This window comes from Vulpes vulpes, chromosome 4, assembly GCF_048418805.1.
Source record: "Vulpes vulpes isolate BD-2025 chromosome 4, VulVul3, whole genome shotgun sequence".
In the NCBI taxonomy this organism is placed as follows: Eukaryota; Metazoa; Chordata; class Mammalia; order Carnivora; family Canidae; genus Vulpes; species Vulpes vulpes.
Window position 1 is genome coordinate 35,106,197 of NC_132783.1, and position 14,563 is coordinate 35,120,759.

The 14,563-nt window shown below is 42.1% G+C and overlaps 1 pseudogene; it reads left to right on the plus strand.

Annotated features, from left to right (window-relative positions):
• Positions 1-352: 352 nt before the first annotated feature.
• Positions 353-6,804, plus strand: LOC112931005 (nucleoside diphosphate kinase, mitochondrial pseudogene; annotated as a pseudogene).
• Positions 6,805-14,563: the final 7,759 nt, after the last annotated feature.

Consider the following 14,563-nt stretch of genomic DNA (forward strand, 5'->3'; position numbering starts at 1 on the left):
CATCATTGTCAAAAACATAGTAATGGTATAACAGACCATGCCAGTGGTCCAAGAGAGGTCTTGGTACCACTTGGCAGCCCCCTGTAGGAGTGAGTGAATTGTTAGATGTCTGGAAATAACTTGTCAGAAGCTTTGGAAAGGCTTTTATTTTTTAAAAAGCCTGAAAGAAATACCTTTAGAGACATATAATCCAAATTTTCTTATAAGATAATCTCTTAAGAATAGAAATTCTTAAAATAAGAATTAAGAAGTATTATATCTATTTTATTCTCCCTCCCCTGAAATATTCCACTGCATTATTGACGCTAGGAGGCATGTGGGAAAAACTTCCAGTGAAACGTTTATTACAGCCATGTTCACACACATGGCTGATTTGTACCTTGATTACTATGTGAATTGGAGATTGCCACACCTCAGGAAAGACATCATGGAGTCAGTAAAGTCAGAGAGGCAAATAAAGTAATCAGTTGGGTTGAAGTCCTGACCCAAGAGCATGACCTTGCGGTTTTAGGCCATTCATTTTCTGGTGTCAGGCCCGAGGCCAATTTCAGGCCCCTGGGTCTTTCTCTTCTCCACACATTTCCTGCCCTAGGATGAATCCTGGAGACCAGTGGGCAAGAATCCCATCTCCCTCCAGCTGTCCTAACTCCCCCTTGTCTGTTTTTTCTCTAGCTACAGGACAGCCCAACCAGGCTCCCAGGCAGAGTACACTCAGTGACCTTTCCAGGACCACAGTGACCTGGTAGCCAGTGAGTGGAGAGCTGACATATAACCAAAGTCAAAGCCAGGAGCCTGTTATGGAGCAAGCCAGTTCAGGTGAAGGAGGTCAAGGTACAAAGTCCAAATGCAGGAAATCATTGAATTAAGAAGGCCAAAATTAAAGTGACTAGTGAATTGAGTAGGAGGTGGTCTGGAGGCTTTCCACAGACAGAGTGCACATATCTGTGGAGTCTTGTCTACGGACTGGTAAGGCATTTAGAGTATGAATGAGCAACTTATCATTTTGCCCCTGAACCACAGCCTAGTGGTTTCAAGCATACTATTTTCAATAAGCTTTTCTGATATTGATTCTCAACTTGTGTAGAAATGAAGAGTATCTCCCATTCTTCGATTTTCCATCACAAGGCTCCATTAATTTCATTTGGAAGCCTAAGACCACTTGCCACCCCCTTTGGACAGCATGCTGTGCCTGTTCCCACCTGGGTGTGTGGAACTCTCTCTTACTCTGGCTCTCACTAGGCTACCTTACCTTGTTGCATTTGACTTAGATGTGCTAAAGACCAGAAATGTGACAGGAACATCCAGGGACAGGAGAAAATATTATCACATTCTACAAATCACAAAGGCTGTGAATAAAACATATTGTCACATCCTGAATCAGACATTCTTGGAATCTTAAAGTGTTTATTAAGATTAAATAAATTCTAATTTTTGCATGAAGTAGTTATGCAGAAACTACTGGAAGAAATTTTATCAGAGTCAGTGGTTATGGCTCAATATAAAAAGAAATTTATGAACAGTCTGAGAAAATCCATGTATGAAATCTGCATAATAGATTATGAAGTGAAATTCAGGATTAGTCTTAGTACTACATAAGGTTAATGTTCTCAAGGACAACCATATGTGAACTTTTGACTTTTTTTGAGGGGGGACATCTTAGCACCCATTTTCCCTTCCTCAAAGCACTTTGGAGGAATTATTTCTCCCAGCTATAAGCGGTCTTGTTGGTATTATGTTCAGGATTTCTTCCTTCCCCTAGCAAAAGAGCATCTAATGCCAGCTAGTCTAATAGGAATCTCTCTCCTGGGACTTGGAATTACAAGCAAACTGAATTAAGAGGACGACAACAACTTTTGGAGCTTTTCCTTCTATCATGGAGTCCAGAGTATCCTGCTGCCTAGATATCCAGAGACTATTCGAAGTCTTGTCTTCATTCTTTGTCTGGTCTCATCTATTCTCTAACTTCCCTTCCACTCTGTGAGACACCCACTCCAAAAATCATGTTGGTACTTGTTAATTACAGCACCAGATTCTCAATTGCTAGGTCCCCAGCAAAGTACCATAGAGTAACCACTGTTAAAGCATGACTAAATGAATCATTAAGTTTGGGATTGAACAAACCTAAGGAATAACGTATGCTCTTCCACTGACTTATTTTGTGATTCTGAAAAACTTGCTTAACTTCACTGAGCCTTGCCTATGAAGTGAGAACAAAGCCCCCATTTCAGGTTATTGTTGAAATTAGGTGAGCATTTCCATGAAAGTTCCTGGTATACATAGAAAGAAAGCCTATGAATTTCCATATCAAAGTGGTCTGTTAATAATGAAAAATTGGACATTACTGATTTGGCCAGCGATGACAAGATAGAGTGTTGGGCAATCACTTAAAAGCAAAGATGTTGTAAAGAAAGTTATACTTAATAGTCAAAATACATTTTCCTCCTTTACCATGCTAAACAGAGGTCAGAACTAGCTGTGCATGTATCTATTAATTCTGGCAATCATTCTTGTTTGTTGGCAGTAGGTGACATAAAGTTTCCCATATGAATATTTTTAAAATAACTTGCTCTGAAGTTTAACACTTACCACTTAATTCTTGGCAGGTTTAAAACTGCATCTCTGTTTACAAAGAAATGAAAATGCTGCTTTACACAAAAGTTAGTTTCAGTCTGAAATAAAGAATAGACTGCACCAGTTTCTGAAGAAAGAAATTTTATCCTGGGAAGTAACAGTAGACAGAACAGGCCTTTCCGAGAAACAACTAGAACCATGACTGAGGGGTACTGCTCTCTTACACCTCCATTGCTTTGTGTTGGTCAGTACATTCAGGGGCTTCCAAATCCTACGTCAATTCTCGGTAGAAACTATGAAAGCAAGAAATCAAGTCGAGTTACTCTCCTGTAACTAAGGAATTTTTAAATCTTGCATTGGTGTAATAGCAAATTTTTAAAAACAGAAGAACAGTAAAGAAAAAACCATCCTATAATAGGCCCCACTCCCTGCTAAGTCATTTGGAGCCGTGGGTCTATGGAACCAAGTGATCATGGCCCCAACTCCACTCCCACCGCATCAGTGGGGAGAAGGGAGCACAGTGCCAACCACTAGTCTTCCTTACCTGTGAACACCTGGATCGAGTGAGCACATTCTGTTATGGAAATTTCTGGAAACTGAATAGTCTGTAGTAGGAACTAGCCAGAGAAGAAAGAGGAGCTCATCCTCGGGGTTCAGTCGCCCATGCTCTCCCCGCGCTCCGCCCTGGGCACCCCCCCTCCCCGGGCCGAGCCTGCTCGCGCGCCCCAACTCAGGAGGGTCCTCCTGGACTCGAGGGCGGGCCCTGGTTGCAGTGAAGCCAGATGGGGTGCAGCGGCGGCTTGTGGGGATGTGATCCAGCGCTTGAGAGGAGGGGCTTCAAGCTGGTGGGGATGAAGATGCTGCAGGCGCCAGAGAGAGCCTTGCTGAGCACTACGGTGACCTGCCGAGGAAGCCCTTCTCCGCAGCCCTCATGGGCTACGTGACCTCCGGCCCCGGGGTGGCCATGGTCTGGGAAGGCCCCCCTGTGCTGTGCCCCCCCCCCCGAGGACCATGATAGGACACACCGACCCAGCGGAGGCCGCCCCCGCACCAGCAGCGTCCACATCAGCAGGAGCATCATTCCCGCCAGCGGCTCTGGGGAGGCGCCCAGAGGCAGCTCCAGCTACGGTTTCAGAGCCGTGGCCTGGGGGGCTGGGCAGACGGAAACCACCGGAGCAGCATCTACGCAGCCTGCGCACTCAGGCTGCCCTCGGCCACCCCAGCAACCACCCAGGATCAACTACCTCTGTCGTCCAGAACCCCAGCCCACACCCACGGTCTGCCCTGCTGTCCCAGACGCCGTCTACCTTCCGGCCCACCCTACCCCAGAGGGGTTGAGCAGCCAACTTTATGTACCTTTTACTATCCTGAGCCAGTAAGAAATTGGACCAAATCCTTTCTGTACCAAAGTGACAGACAATCTTTGGGGTGTCTCCAAAAGTGTGTAGTGTAAGCGCCCTTCCCCAAAGGGGGGTGGGACATTAGCATTTACTGTGTTGTGGAGTGACATCTCTGAGATTAGGGATGAGGACTTCATGCAAAGTCCTAGGAGTTTGAGAGTATAAATAAAGCTCACCTGCTCACACACTGGTAAGAAAGAAGGAAGAAGAAAGAAAGAAAGAAAGAAAGAAAGAAAGAAAGAAAGAAAGAAAGAAAGAAAAGAAAGGAAAGAAAAGAAAGGAAAGAAAAAGAAAGAAAGAAAGAAAGAAAGAAAGAAAGAAAGAAAGAAAGAAAGAGAAAGAAAGAAGAAAAGAAAAGAAGAAAAATGATTGCACAACCACAACTTTAGGGCAACATTTTTCAACTGTGTCAAATGAGATGGTTCTTCAGCCAAACCTTGAGATTGTGAAAATAAGTGTATATCTAGATTCACTGTTGATTCAAGGAATCAGAAGCTCCGTGGTGAAAACTTAGGAGACTCTTTAGCTAAACTGATGTCAAAGAAACCCTGACCTGGAGCCCTCAGAAATCTAATTTGTGTCGTTTCCAAGTTTACCTTCTAGTCAAAGACAAAACTAGAAGACACAATGTATTTAATAAACAATTATTGCTTCAGTTTTATGAGAGCCAAATCAAGAGAGAATTCTGCACAAATGGACCGTGAGAGACTTGTATTAATGATCGTTTTTGCCCCAGTACCACATCTCCCTAACCTAAGTCATTCAGTGGCCACTGGAATCTGGCACAGGTCATTTTTTTTCTCCCATAAATATTATTGGTCAGCACAGCCATTTTTGAAATTTCTGTTATTAACTAGCCTTAAAACTGGCAAATATGACATAAAAATCAATATCTCTAGTCCTTCGTGAGAAACCTAATTGACAACACTTGGTGGTCAGTGAGTAGCAGCCACCCCCACCTTAGGCATTTGGAGTTTGTTTCATCACATATCCAACATTCTCTTTTCCCCCAACCAACCAAAGGATCAGCTGACATTTACTATTGAGCGTATGCTGGTATTTTTGTTGCTGTTCAATTAAAAAGAAAGTTAAGGTACCCTCCCTGAAGGTAGTCACTCATTTCCTCCCCAGCCCCAATACCTTGAAGCATTTGAGTTTGAAAACCATCCAACAATGATGATGGAAACCCTAATCCTAGCAGTCCTGACCTTGCTTTTTGCAAAATTGAGGCATAGGAGAGCACTTTATCAGAAATGTAGGCTTTCCATCTTGTAATAACTTGGCAAGTAAGCAGCATTCTTTTTCAAAACCCTTGGAGGACCGTTCAGAAGAGACTTTTGGATTCATAAAATCGCCTGGTTAATAGCAAGAGACGGAGAGACTTGGAAAATCCAGAACACTCAATTCTGGAGCTATAGGAGCGGTCTGACATTGACCATACAGACAGTAGTATACTTAACTTCATTGCTCAAATAGGAAATGCATACTTAGGAAGGTTTAAAAACAGAATTTTTATAACATGCCAGTGAAACAATTCAGAGTACAGCACTTTACAGGTTATAAAGTGAAATTATATTATTCCTTTCAATTTTCACAGCAACCCTGAAAAGATTATATTATTATCTTCTTCTATAGACCAGGATTCTGCTTTTGGGTAGTCACCTGACTTATATGCAGTCAAACAGCTATGAAGCTGCAAAGGTGGAGTTTAAATACAGTTCTTTGGATCTATATGTATTTTTCTCTCCACTACACAACAACCACCTCCCATTATAATTTCAGAAGCACATCCATAATTTTCAGAAGTACATTCACATAAAGCCAGAAGAAGTATAACACCACAAACCATACTAGCCACAGGGAGAGATCTCACACTCCCAAGCACTCAGATCTTTATTTCCCCCAAATAAGATAGAGAAATACAGGGCTAACTGTCACACACTTCTTCTTCCTGTTCAGGTTTTAAAAGAAATGTGTCTCTTTCATTTGTTTTTTCATATTCTAGACAACTATCCAAGATATTTACTGGAGGCAATGAAAGGCCATGGAAATGCTTATGCTATAGTCAAGTTCAAAGATTTAAAAAGAGAAGGTTCTATAGGCATGGCATATTAAAGCTGAAAGAGATCCATAAAATTGTTTAACCCGCTTCTCCTATGTAGACATGAGAATACAGGGCCCAGAAAAATGACATCACTTCTAAGGTGACATCTAAACTCCAATATCCTGAACCCTAAGAATGCACATTTCTTATTACATTTCTTTTGGAATTTATCTTTTTTTGTTCATGTTGTAACTCTGGTCTTTTCCCTCTCGCTATTCTCTGTCTTGGAAGTTCTTTCTTCTATAATAATTGGTCTGTTAGAGTTTATTTCTTTTCTGGTATCCATTTTTGTAAAAGAGTTACTTTTAATAAAATAATAGCCACCACTCATTCAAACAAAAAGCTAGAACCTTGTCCTTAACTTGCTACAGATTAACACATGTCCCCACCATCCAACCTCACAGCCTCACCTCAACCCAGGGAACTGTCATGATGGATCTCAAATTCATTCTTTCCTTCTTGTTTTCCTTAATATTTAGGTTTATTGCATCTACATGTATTCCTAAAATGTGTGTGTGTGTGTGTGTGTGTCTAGAAATAAATCATTTGGGTTTCCTTTTTCATTCTTTTATTTTTTTGCTCATTTCTTCTCTTCCTCCCACCCACTAACAAAGATATCTTCAAGTAGTAATTGACTCTCTACTTTTCTTTCCAGTGACTCTTTTCCTTGCAGACTTGATTCTCTCAGATTCCAAACTCCAGAACCTTCACCTCTCACCTGCGTTCTGATGATTTCTAATCTCTCCTCACCTCTAATTATGTCATCTTAATTGCACACATACTTGGACATTGTTCTTTGTATTCACAATTTTTAAAGTTACTAAAAACATCCCATAAAGCATCAAGGTTTGGTTGGATAAAGACAACTACAGTGACCCTCCTTAATCCACGGTTTCACTTTACTAAGTTTCAGTTACCCCAGGGCCCAAAAGCAGATAACCTTCCTTCTGAAGTATCATTAGCAGGTCAGTAGCAGCCTAACCACATTACAACACCTACATCAGTCACCTCACTTCATGTCATCACACAGGCATTTTATCATCTCTCATCATCACAAGAAGGAGATTGAGTAAGGTACAATGAGATATTTTGAGACAGGCCATACAGAACTTTACACTATATTGTAATCATTCTATTTTATTACTGTTGTTGTTATTCCCTTATGGTGCCTTGTTTATAAATCAAATTTCATCATAGGCATGTATGCACTGGGAATATATGCAGCGTTTTGTACTGTCTGTGGTTTCAGGCATCCACTGGGGGTCTTAGAACGTACCCCCTGTGGATGCAGAGGGACCACTGAAGTACAGATAGTATTTAAATTGGAAGAAGGGCTTCATGGAAAAGAGCCACCATTCTAGTCACAAATAACAAAACACTGGACTTTTACAACACAGAGGATACATTCTTATCTTGTTGAAGCTACTGTTATTTGACTTCTGTTACTTGCAGTCATACCTAGTTATGACTAATACATTGAAGCCATGAAATAATAATGGCTGACATTAACTGATCATTATTTTCCAAGGTCAGTACTATATATTGAACATCTATTACCTCATTTAATCTTCACAACTCTCTGAGTTGGTTGTTATCATTATTTTCACTTTTAGATGATTTAGATGAGGGAGCTAAGCTTTTTACAAGCACCAGGGCCCCATATTGGTAAGTGATTGAATTGGAATTCCCAGACCCCAATTTTTTTTTTAAGAGAGCAAGAGCAGCATGAGTGGGGAGGGGTGTAGTCAAAGGGAGAGCGAGAATCCCAAGCAGGCTTCACGCCCAGCACAGAGCCCACTGCGGAGTTCAATCTCATGACCCTAAGATCATGACCTGAGCCAAGAGTTAGTCGCTTAACTGAATGACTGACCAGGTGCTCCAGAAGTTGTATTTTAAATGAAGATTATGGTTTTGCTCCTATTCAGGAAGACATTTACTGGGACACCAGGGTGGCTCAGTGGTTGAGCATCTGCCTTCAGCTCAGGTCATGATCCCAGGGCCCTGAGATCGAGTCCCACATCGGGCTCCCCATGGGAAGCCTGCTTCTCCCTCTGCCTGGGTCTCTGCCTCCCTCTGTGTCTCTCATGATTAAATGAATAAAATCTGTTTAAAAAAAGACATTTCCCTATGATATTTTCATTTTAATTTACTTTTATTAATAAAATTTTTTTTAACTTTACATTATCTAAATCTGTTATACCTAATCGCAAAAAAAGAAGGGCTGACTTTGTCTATCCTTCGTTTAGCCACTTAGCAAACAGGCAAGCCTAATGTGGCACACGCACATGTATTAAAGGCAAAGCCATTACCTATGAATAGATTCTTTCTCCTGTTGTGCACAGTATAGCTAATGGTTTTGATAAATTGATAATGTTAGACCACTTTCTAGATCACATTTAACTTTTTTTTAATAATAAATTTATTTTTTATTGGTGTTCTTTACCAACATACAGAATAACACCCAGTGCTCATCCCGTCAAGGGCCCCCTCAGTGCCTGTCACCCATTCACCCCCACCCTCCGCCCTCCTGCACTTCCACCACCCCTAGTTCGTTTCCCAGAGTTAGGAGTCTTTATGTTCTGTCTCCCTTTCTGATATTTCCCACACATTTCTTCTCCCTTCCCTTATATTCCCTTTCACTATTATTTATATTCCCCAAATGAATGAGAACATATAATGTTTGTCCTTCTCCGATTGACTTACTTCACTCAGCATAAAACCTTCCAGTTTCATCCACGTTGAAGCAAATGGTTGGTATTTGTTGTTTCTAATGGCTGAGTAATATTCCATTGTATACATAAACCACATCTTCTTTATCCATTCATCTTTCGATGGACACCGAGGCTCCTTCCACAGTTTGGCTATTGTGGACATTGCTGCTAGAAACATCGGGGTGCAGGTGTCCCAGCATTTCATTGCATCTGAATCTTTGGGGTAAATCCCCAAAAGTACAATTGCTGGGTCATAGGGCAGATCTATTTTTAACTCTTTGAGGAACCTCCACACAGTTTTCCAGAGTGGCTGCACCAGTTCACATTCCCACCAACAGTGCAAGAGGGTTCCCTTTTCTCCGCATCCTCTCCAACATTTGTGGTTTCCTGCCTTGTTAATTTTCCCCATTCTCACTGGTGTGAGGTGGTATCTCATTGTGGTTTTGATTTGTATTTCCCGGATGGCAAGTGATGCAGAGCATTTTCTCATGTGCATGTTGGCCATGTCTATGTCTTCCTCTGTGAGATTTCTCTTCATGTCTTTTGCCCATTTCATGATTGGATTGTTTGTTTCTTTGGTGTTGAGTTTAATAAGTTCTTTATAGATCTTGGATACTCGCCCTTTATCTGCTAGGTCATTTGCAAATATCTTCTCCCATTCTGTAGGTTGTCTTTTAGTTTTGTTGACTGTATCCTTTGCTGTGCAAAAGCTTCTTATCTTGATGAAGTTCATTTTTGCTTTTGTTTCTTTTGCCTTCGTGGATGTATGTTGCAAGAAGTTACTGTGGCTGAGTTCAAAAAGGGCGTTGCCTGTGTTCTCCTCTAGGATTTTGATGGAATCTTGTCTCTCATTTAGATCTTTCATCCATTTTGAGTTTACTTTGTGTATGGTGCAAGAGAGTGGTCTAGTTTCATTCTTCTGCATGTGGATGTTCAATTTTCCCAGCACCATTTATTGAAGAGACTGTCTTTCTTCCAGTGGATAGTCTTTCCTCCTTTAGCGAATATTAGTTGACCATAAAGTTCAGGGTCCACTTCTGGATTCTCTATTCTGTTCCATTGATCTATGTGTCCGTTTCTGTGCCAGTACCACACTGTCTTGATGACCACAGCTTTGTAGTACAACCTGAAATCTGGCATTGTGATGCCCCCAGCTATGGTTTTCTTTTTTAAAATTCCCCTGGCTATTCGGGGTCTTTTCTGATTCCACACAAATCTTAAAATAATTTGTTCTAACTCTCTGAAGAAAGTCCATGGTATTTTGATATGATTGCGTTAAACGTGTAAATTGCCCTGGGTAACATTGACATTTTCACAATATTAATTCTGCCAATCCAGGAGGATGGAATATTTCTCCATCTCTTTGTGTCTTCCTCAATTTCTTTCAGAAGCGTTCTATAGTTTTTAGGGTATAGATCCTTTACCTCTTTGGTTAGGTTTATTCCTAGGTATCTTATGCTTTTGGGTGCAATTGTAAATGGCATTGACTCCTTAATTTCTCTTTCTTCAGTCTTATTGTTAGTGTATAGAAATGCCACTGATTTCTGGGCATTGATTTTGTATCCTGCCACGCTACCAAATTGCTGTATGAGTTCTACCAATCTTGGGGTGGAGGCTTTTGGGTTTTCTATGTTAAGTATCATGTCATCGGCAAAGAGGGAAAGTTTGACTTCTTCTTTGCCAATTTGAATGCCTTTAATGTCTTTTTGTTGTCTGATTGCTGAGGCGAGGACTTCCAGTACTATGTTGAATAGCAGTGGTGAGAGTGAACATCCCTGTCTTGTTCCTGATCTTAGGGGAAAGGCTCCCAGTGCTTCCCCATTGAGAATGATATTTGCTGTGGGCTTTTCGTAGATGTCTTTTAAGATGTTGAGGAATGTTCCCTCTATCCCTACACTCTGAAGAGTTTTGATCAGGAATGGATGCTGTATTTTGTCAAATACTTTCTCTGCATCTAATGAGAGGATCATATGGTTCTTGGTTTTTCTCTTGCTGATATGATGAATCACACTGATTGTTTTACGAGTGTTGAACCAGCCTTGTGTCCCAGGGATAAATCCTACTTGGTCATGGTGAATAATTTTCTTAATATACTGTTGGATCCTATTGGCTAGTATCTTGTTGAGAATTTTTGCATCTGTGTTCTTTGGGGATATTGGTCTGTAATTCTCCTTTTTGGTGGGGTCTTTGTCTGGTTTTGGAATTAAGGTGATGCTGACCTCATAGAACGAATTTGGAAGTACTCCATCTCTTTCTATCTTTCCAAACAGCTTTAGGAGAATAGGTATGGTTTCTTCTTTAAACGTTTGATAGAATTCCCCTGGGAAGCCATCTGGCCCTGGACTTTTGTGTCTTGGGAGGTTTTTGATGACTGCTTCAATTCCCTCCCTGGTTATTGGCCTGTTCAGGTTTTCTATTTCTTCCTGTTCCAGTTTTGGTAGTTCGTGGCCTTTCAGGAATGTGTCCATTTCTTCTAGTTTGCCTAATTTATTGGCGTATAGCTGTTCATAATGTTTTTAAAATCGTTTGTATTTCCTTGGTGTTGGTAGTGATCTCTCCTTTCTCATTCATGATTTTATTAATTTGAGTCTTCTCTCTCTTCTTTTTAATAAGGCTGGCTAATGGTTTATCTATCTTATTAATTCTTTCAAAGAACCAACTCCTGGTTTTGTTGATCTGTTCCACAGTTCCTCTGGTCTCAATTTCGTTGAGTTCTGCTCGAATCTTAATTAACTCTCTTCTTCTGCTGGGTGTAGGATCTATTTGCTGTTTTTTCTCTAGCTCCTTTATGTGTAAGGTTAGCTTTTGTATTTGAGTTCTTTCCAGTTTTTGAATGGATGGTTGTACTGCGATGTATTTCCCCCCTTAGGACTGCTTTTGCTGCATCCCAAAGATTTTGAACGGTTGTATCTTCATTCTCATTAGTTTCCATGAATCTTTTTAAATCTTCCTTAATTTCCTGGTTGGCTCTTTCACCTTTTAGCAGGATGGTCCTTAACCTCCGTGTGTTTGAGGTCCTTCCAAACTTCTTGTTGTGATTTAGTTCTAATTTCAAGGCATTATGGTCTGAGAACATGCAGGGGATGATCCCAATCTTTGATATCGCTTCAGACCCAATTTGTGACCCAGTATGTGGTCTATTTTGGAGAAAGTTCCATGTGCACTTGAGAAGAATGTGTATTCAGTTGAGTTTGGATGTAAAGTTCTGTAGATATCTGTGAAATCCATCTGGTCCAGTGTATCATTTAAAGCTCTCGTTTCTTTGGAGATGTTGTGCTTAGAAGATCTATCGAGTATAGAAAGAGCTAGATTGAAGTTACCAAGTATAAGTGTATTATTATCTAAGTATTTCTTCACTTTGGTTATTAATTGGTTTAAATATTTGGCAGCTCCCACATTCGGGGCATATATATTGAGGATTGTTAAGTCCTCTTCTTGGATAGACCCTTTAAGTATGATATAGTCTCCCTCTTCATCTCTCACTACAGTCTTTGGGGTAAGTTTTAGTTTATCTGATATAAGGATGGCTACCCCTGCTTTCTTTTGAGGACCATTTGAATGGTAAATTGTTCTCCAGCCTTTTATTTTCAGGTTGTAGGTGTCCTTCTGTCTAAAATGAGTCTCTTGTAGACAGCAAATAGATGGGTCCTGCTCTTTTATCTAGCCTGAAACACTGCGCCTTTTGATGGGGTCATTAAGCCCGTTCACGTTCAGAGTTACTATTGACAGATATGAGTTTAGTGTCATCATGATATCTATTCAGTCCTTGTTTTTGTGGATTGTTCCACTGAACTTCTTCTTAAAGGGGAATTTTAAGAGTCCCCCTTAAAATTTCTTGCAGAGCTGGTTTGGAGGTCACATATTCTTTCCGTTCCTGCCTGTCTTGGAAGCTCTTGATCTCTCCTTCCATTTTGAATGAGAGCCTTGCTGGATAAAGTATTCTTGGTTGCATGTTCTTCTCATTTAGGACCCTGAATATATCCTGCCAGCCCGTTCTGGCCTGCCAGCTCTCTGTGGAGAGGTCTGCTGTTACCCTAATACTCCTCCCCATAAAAGTCAGGGATTTCTTGTCTCTTGCTGCTTTAAGGATCTTCTCTTTATCTTTGGAATTTGCAAGCTTAACTATTAGATGTCGAGGTTTGAATGGTTTTTATTGATTTTAGGGGGGGATCTCTCTATTTCCTGGATCTGAATGCCTGCTTCCCTTCCCAGATTAGGAAAGTTTTCAGCTGTGATTTGTTCAAATACATATTCTGGCCCTCTGTCCCTTTCGGCGCCCTTGGGAACCCCAATTAAACGTAGGTTCTTCTTCCTCAGGCTGTCGTTTATTTCCCTTAATCTATCTTCATGGCCTTTTAATTGCTTGTCTCTTTTTTCCTCAGTTTCCCTCTTTGCCATCAACTTGTCTTCTATGTCACTCACTCGTTCTTCCACGTTAACCCTTGTCACTTCTAGTTTGGATTGCATCTCATTCAATTGATTTTTAATTTCTGCCTGATTAGCTCTAAATTCTGCAGTCATGAAGTCTCTTGAGTCCTTTATGCTTTTTTCTAGAGCCACCAGGAGCTGTATAATAGTGCTTCTGAATTGGCTTTCTGACATTGAATTGTAATCCAGATTTTATAACTCTGTGGGAGAGAGGACTGTTTCTGATTCTTTCTTTTGAGGTGAGGTTTTCCTTCTAGTCATTTTGCTCAGTGCAGAGTGGCCAAAAACAAGTTGTATTAGGAAAAGGAGAAAAAGAGAGGAAAGAAAGAAGGAAAGAAAAGAGAAAAAGAAAAAAGAAAAAAGGAAGAAAAAGAGAGAGAAAAAGAAAGGGGGAAAAGGGTGGGGGAAGCAAACAAATCAAAAAGCCAAAAAACAAACAAACAAACAAACAAACAAACAAAAAACCACGGGGGAGTATCTTCTCATTCTGTATACTTTAAGTCCCTTGACTTCCCCTGGAACTGGTCCGTCCAGCTGGTCTTCTGGGGGTGGGGGGGGGGGGCCTGTTGTGCTGATTTTCAGGTGTTAGCACTTTGGGGAGCTGCTCCGCCCCCTGCCTGGTGCAGGGCTCAGTGGGGGTTGTTTACCCCGTGAGGCCCCAGGAGGAACAACCCCAGTGGCAGCGGCAGCTCTGGAGCCCTGGAGTCAGCCCCCGCAGTAACTCTGGAACTCTCTGTCTGCAGGGCCTGGAGGCTCCGGGGCGGTGCTGCTGATCTGCTCAGCTCGGGGCAGGAGCGTCCTTGCTGTCCTGGGCCCTCCTGGCCTCTGCCTGTCCCGGGGAAGGCCGGATCCTGGGCTGTGTCCCGGTGCCCTGTGCTCCGGGGCCTGCGCTGGTTGATTCAGCTCCCGCCCCGCAGCCCCCTCCGCACAGCCGCCGCCCGAGCCCCTCCAAGCTGCTCCAGGGTCCCGCCTTGGGCGCTGCAGCCCTTTAGGGAGCTCGGCGCACTCTCCCCAGGGCGCAGGTGTCTGTTAGTGTCCCAGGGATCCTGAGGGCATCCCCGCCCTCCTGGGTCCTGCTCTAACTCCCTGCGAGCCCCTTTCCGCCCGGGAAGGTTGTTGCAGCTCCTGCTTCTCCGGGACGGGGCTCTCCTGTCCTGGGGACACTCGCCCCGGCCTCAGCCCGGCTCCTCGCGGGGCCCCTCCCCCTTGGAGGCCTTTTGTTTCTTTATTTCTCCCCCCCGCCCCCTGTCTTCCTACCTTGATAGAAGCGCGAACTCTTCTCACTGTAGCATTCCAGGTGTTCTCTCTTTAAATCTCAGGCCGAATTCATAGATTTTCAGGAGATTTGA